Here is a 5,878-nt window from a genome sequence, read left to right as displayed (position 1 = left end):
GTCTCTCGAAATCGAGGAAGACTTGCTTCCACTCTAAAAGTGAGTTCTTAGGTGACTGTACAGTCCAATACGGGAATTACAGTCTCTGTCACAGGTGGGACTGATGGTCGTTGAGGGAAAGGGTGGGTGACTCTTTCCGCTGCCTGCGCTTGGCTTCTGCGTGCTCTCGGCGACGAGACTCGAGGAGCTCAGTGCCCTCCCGGATTCTCTTCCTCCAATTAGGGCGGTCTTGGGCCAGGGATTCCCAGCTGTCAGTGGGGATGTTGCATTTTATAGAGGAGGCTTTGAGGGTGTCTGCCAGGAGCTTTGACTCCTTTCCGTTCCTGCTAACAGTACTTCCTCAATTGGTCTGGCTGATATTGGGCTATGTTAAGAGTCATGCGGTGGAAACACTATTAAGTTATGGTAGTTCAGGGTTTTTATTTGTTAGTGAGTGAGTGTGTATACCCTGTGTAAGGAGACAAATACATATTAAGTGGGAGGCAGCCTGCTCTCAGCTTTATTGTAGAGTCAATTTTGAATTTCTTTTGAACTAGTTCCTAAAATGGGGTTTGAGGCTACATTGAATAATCTCACAGCACCTGAAGGTTGCAGTATAACTGTAGCCTGAAGCAAAGCTATATTTTAAAAGTGCTAAGCTAGTCCACTCGTCATCCTGGAAGCGTTATAAAATAGTTTTTCAATCTTTTTCATGTTTAGAAAAAGCAGACACAGAAAGCCTGTGGTCTCAAATCATTTAAAATTGGCTGAGCAGGGAGCAAGTGTCTGTGTATGTGTCCAAGGGTATGAAGAAAGGGCAGAGGAATGGGTTTAAGAAGATAGCTCTTTCAGAGAGCCAGCGTTGGGCTGAATAGTGTCCTTCTATGCTGTAAAATTCTCTGAAACTATGAACAAAAACCTGGAGTGGTAAATTTCAGATTGCTTCAGGACAATAACAAATAATGAGGCTCTAACAAGAAAACCAGAATCAGATCTCAGATGATTGAAAAATACTCCTCCTTTCACAAAATTAAATTCTGTCTCCCAGTAAATCTCTTCAACACCTACTCCTACCAAATCAGGCTAGTATCAAGATTTGCAATAAAACAACATACTATATAGCAAGGTAAGGTCAACTAAAATTAATCACAGCCAACCCACCCACATTCCCACCATGCTCATCTCACAGCAACAGCAAAACCAATCAAAAACATCTCTTCTTCAGCGCGATAATACACAGCCCAATATTAATCTGAAAAATAACATGGACAAAATAGAATCCAAGCAAATGCCATACAAAAAGGAAATGCAGGGATAGATTTTCCACTTTGAATGAAAAGCACGAGAAATTGCTGTTTTTCACCAAACGTAATAACTCCCTAAATAGATACTTTGCAGTTTGCAGTTCCTGAGAACACGTTTTTTTTTAAATACTGAAAAATAGCAATCAATCATAACATATCTACAATAATGATCCTTTAGCACTTCTCAAGCAACTAATGAGTCCCTTACTGTTATAAATGTCAAAATGTTTGCTAGTCTAGTTATGGAATACACAGTTTTGGAGAATGAACAGCGTTAGAAAAAAGAGTTACCAACCAGGCCCAGAAATACGAGACTACCTGGAGGTGGTCTGAATAGTGTGAGATTGGGACAGGCTTCAAGGCACTTAGAGAATGCAGTCAATCATGAGGGTGGGCTCTGGTTGGCACGCATGTCAGTGACAGTCCTGTAGCTCTGAACATGTAGCAACAGCTGCTGCACCTTAAAGCAATGGGCGACAAACTGAATTGAGGCACAATCCCGGTGCAGCACCCACTGTACTTTCTAATGAGGCTGGCGACAGGATCATGGCAAATTGGTCTCCCAGTCTCATTTATTTATGCTTGGCGAGCTGTGGACCAGTCACAGCCTCAGAGGCAGAGAATGAATTTGTTCGCCTCAGTTCCGGCTAAGGTCTTCAGTAGAGTATCAGCGATGGGGGAAGGAAAGGGGGGGTGCCGTGATGAGTGGCGGGGAGGCGCTTGGTGGCTGGCAGCAGCTGGGAGATTTAGCGTGCATTCCTATTCCTCCCGGCTCTACGATATGGTAAATAAAAAATGTAAAACTTATCTGTGAGGTAGTAGCCTTCAACGGTCATGCGCAATTGAATTTCTCAACGAGAGCCTGAAACAGCCAACAGTCCCCAATTTGCATATGTAAATGGGCTAACGCCAGATACAAGTGCTCGCCCTGGATACCTACAGAGCATGCCTAACCAATATGGTGGGCGATTCCATTCTGGCACTGAATGAACGCTCACACACTACCCACCATATTGGACACATGGTGTCCATTTTACAATAAATACTGTTCCTGAACCACTGCCAGGACCAAGACAATGTTGTTGTAGACCTAGGGCTTGAAGTTCTGAGCTGTCTGCCTCCCATTCACTTTGCGCTCCCAGGTTGACCTCTTCTTCTCCTACCCTACTGCAAAAAGCAGCCAATGTCTACTGCACCCATGCTCTCTGGCTGCTAATTTCTGCGCAATATTGACCTATGTTACTGCTGTAGTGATACTCTCAAAGCCCATTTTACACCATTCTGACCGGGAGTCAAATATTCACTTTTAATGTGACTATGCGACAGGGTGGAACGAGTTCAATGTTAGTGATCTCAACAAGGCTTAAAAGTTAAAAAAGCAGCTTTTCATCCCACTTTTCTGTAATGATCATAAATCTATTTTTTAAAGCGCTAGGAATCCTTCGAGTAATGCTAAACATAGACATGTAGTACATCAGCAATTTCTCTGGACATTACATTCATTTTTATTCTGGTATAATCAAAGGAAAAAGAAATCCCCCCAAGAAAGCCTTCATACTCTTGACTTTCATTTGCTTCAGGACCATGCTGTCAGTTAATGTGACATCAGATATTGATATAAATGAGTGCAATGTGTCTTTAAATCCTGTTTGACTTGCAGCTGCAGAGTATCTCAATTTCTTTGTGAACCTGAGTCAGTACACTCATTCCCCATTTGCATGGAGCTGAAGATTGGTGATAATGTTGCCAGGAGACAGTCTTGCACAAGTTGCCATGATTACAGCAGCCAATAATATGCTGGTTGATGTAAGCTACTTTAGTTGATTTCATTTCTTGACAATAAAATCACACAGGAAAGCCAAAATGTCATAAATGTTTGTTGAAGATTTCATGTTTACAATTATAGCATGCAGTTTTGTTCTTTTTGACAAGTAATTATGACACATATCTCCTCTCCACCTCAGTATAATGTTTATTTAAACATGTTTGCAGTCAGTCTTCTTCCTTGTAATGTGCTGGTGTTGGTAACTAATGGAACCAATTCATAAAATGTCAAATGGTCAGCAATTTCTAAAACAAAATAATAATCAGTAAAAAGATCTGGGAACATGTAAGGGACTGAAACTCGACTGCTGTAACTATGGCAGAGTGGGAAGCATACCCTGCCAATGCAATGAGATCTGGCAGTGAGATTTCCAGGGTCAGGCAGGGACCCACACAAGAATCGGCACACCGTGGGTGCTCGCAGGTGGTGAGGGTGCAAAAGGTGATGTTTTCAAGCTGCATATGGGCTAAACCAGAATCATCAGTTGAAAACAACCAATAAATAGTTAATCCCTTTCTAAGATGACATATGTCTCTCAGGCAGCCATCAAGGCATGGATGACGCCTGTGGGCATCGCTCAACAGAACTGGATGTTTGGCACCCAGTATGTTTTGGATGTGGGAATGTGGGAACGATTGGAAATCCTATGGATTATCCCAACTCGCTTTTCATTTGTCATACTTTGGAGTTCGGGCAGGGGGGACGGGGTGGGGTGGGGGGATGGGGGGGGGGGGAGGGGTGGGGAACTATTTCCTGAAGCCAGAGGAGATTTCTTCTGCATTATCAGGTGCTGTTCCTCTCCACCCGTGCTATGGCAGCATTCCGTCCCAGATCCTAAAAAGATTCATGGCCATAAACCTAGAATTCATACTGTGTGATGTAAGTGTTGGGGTGTTAATATCGCCCATTATACCTCGGCTATCATCGTATAAAGGGAATTTAAACTTTCCTTCACTATGACTATTTTCCTAAAGTCCCACGAATGTTGAACTAATCTATTGTACAATTATTATAATTGTTTGGTATTAATTTCTGAACTACAGTTCCTCTTTCTTTTAAATTCATTTTTAACTCTGTAATTAATTTTCTGTACTTTTTCTCAAAGAAGTCTGAATCCATGCTTGTCATCATCATCATAGGCAGTCTCTCAGAGTCAAGATTGGCTTGTCATCATCAGTGCAATGGCAGGTGACTTCCCTGTGGGTCATATACTGAAAATGGACTGGCACTGTTGAAAGGAGGCAAAGAGCCCAGAAGAACTAGAAACCGTAATTTCATCATATGCAAGTGGTGCAGTGACATTGTGTGGTGCAGATTATGGAGCTGAAATTGCCCCACGCTGGGTTTGGGGCGGTCATTTAGCTGAAAGTGATTTTTTTGCGTGGCACAGGAAGTGCCGGCCCCGTCACCAATTTGGCATCATTGGTGAAAAAAAATGTTGCCTGTGGTAACGGAGCATTCCCCTGGAGTTCAACGCTGCGCGGACGTGCCCCAGCACACTGACGCCTCATGACGTCCCTCCCCATCTTTTGAAGGGGAGGGCCGCTGCGAACTCTGCAGCCTCTTTAGTAGCGCCCACTGCACCAGCAGGGAGGGTGGCGGCCACTGCACTACCATTGCCCCTTTAAGGGTGGCCTGGACGCCTCAGCCACCACAGATTCTCGCACTCGCACTGAGAAGCTATCGGTGGCAGCGCCCCTCGCCCACCTCGCGTCCCGCGGGGCAATTTCCCCCGAGTGGAGCATAGGGGTCATCGTGCACGGCAATGGCGTCATCGCCATAGAAACATAGAAACATAGAAAATAGGTGCAGGAGTAGGCCATTCGGCCCTTCGAGCCTGCACTGCCATTCAATGAGTTCATGGCTGAACATGCAACTTCAGTACCCCATTCCTGCTTTCTCGCCATATCCCTTGATCCCCCTAGTAGTAAGGACTACATCTAACTCCTTTTTGAATATATTTCATGAATTGGCCTCAACAACTTTCTGTGGTCGAGAATTCCACAGGTTCACCACTTTCTGGGTGAAGAAGTTTCTCCTCATCTCGGTCCTAAATGGCTTACCCCTTATCCTTAGACTGTGACCCCTGGTTCTGGACTTCCCCAACATTGGGAACATTCTTCCTGCATCTAACCTGTCTAAACCCGTCAGAATTTTAAACGTTTCTATGAGGTCCCCTCTCATTCTTCTGAACTCCAGTGAATACAAGCCCAGTTGATTCATTCTTTCTTAATATGTCAGTCCCGCCATCCCGGGAATCAGTCTGGTGAACCTTCGCTGCACTCCCTGAATAGCAAGAATGTCCTTCCTCAAGTTAGGAGACCAAAACTGTACACAATACTCCAGGTGTGGCCTCACCAAAGCCCTGTACAACTGTAGTAACACCTCCCTGCCCCTGTACTCAAATCCCCTCGCTATGAAGGCCAACATGCCATTTGCTTTCTTAACCGCCTGCTGTACCTGCATGCCAACCTTGAATGACTGATGTACCATGACACCCAGGTCTCATTGCACCTCCCCTTTTCCTAATCTGTGACCATTCAGATAATAGTCTTCTCTCTGTTTTTACCACCAAAGTGGATTTAAGCCATGCATGCGCCACGTCAGTGCGCTAATTGCGGGTTGCAGCGCAAACCACTTTTCGCCGGCGGAGCCCCTGGGGCAATTCCGCGCTCTATTTGTGTCACCCGGTAGCGCTATCTAGCCCTGCACAATGGGGCAATTTCCGCCCCTATATTTTTACAATGCAAATGATAGTATCCTAGAGGTC

This window comes from Pristiophorus japonicus, chromosome 11, assembly GCF_044704955.1.
Source record: "Pristiophorus japonicus isolate sPriJap1 chromosome 11, sPriJap1.hap1, whole genome shotgun sequence".
Classification (NCBI taxonomy): Eukaryota; Metazoa; Chordata; class Chondrichthyes; family Pristiophoridae; genus Pristiophorus; species Pristiophorus japonicus.
This window is presented reverse-complemented; position numbering follows the sequence as displayed.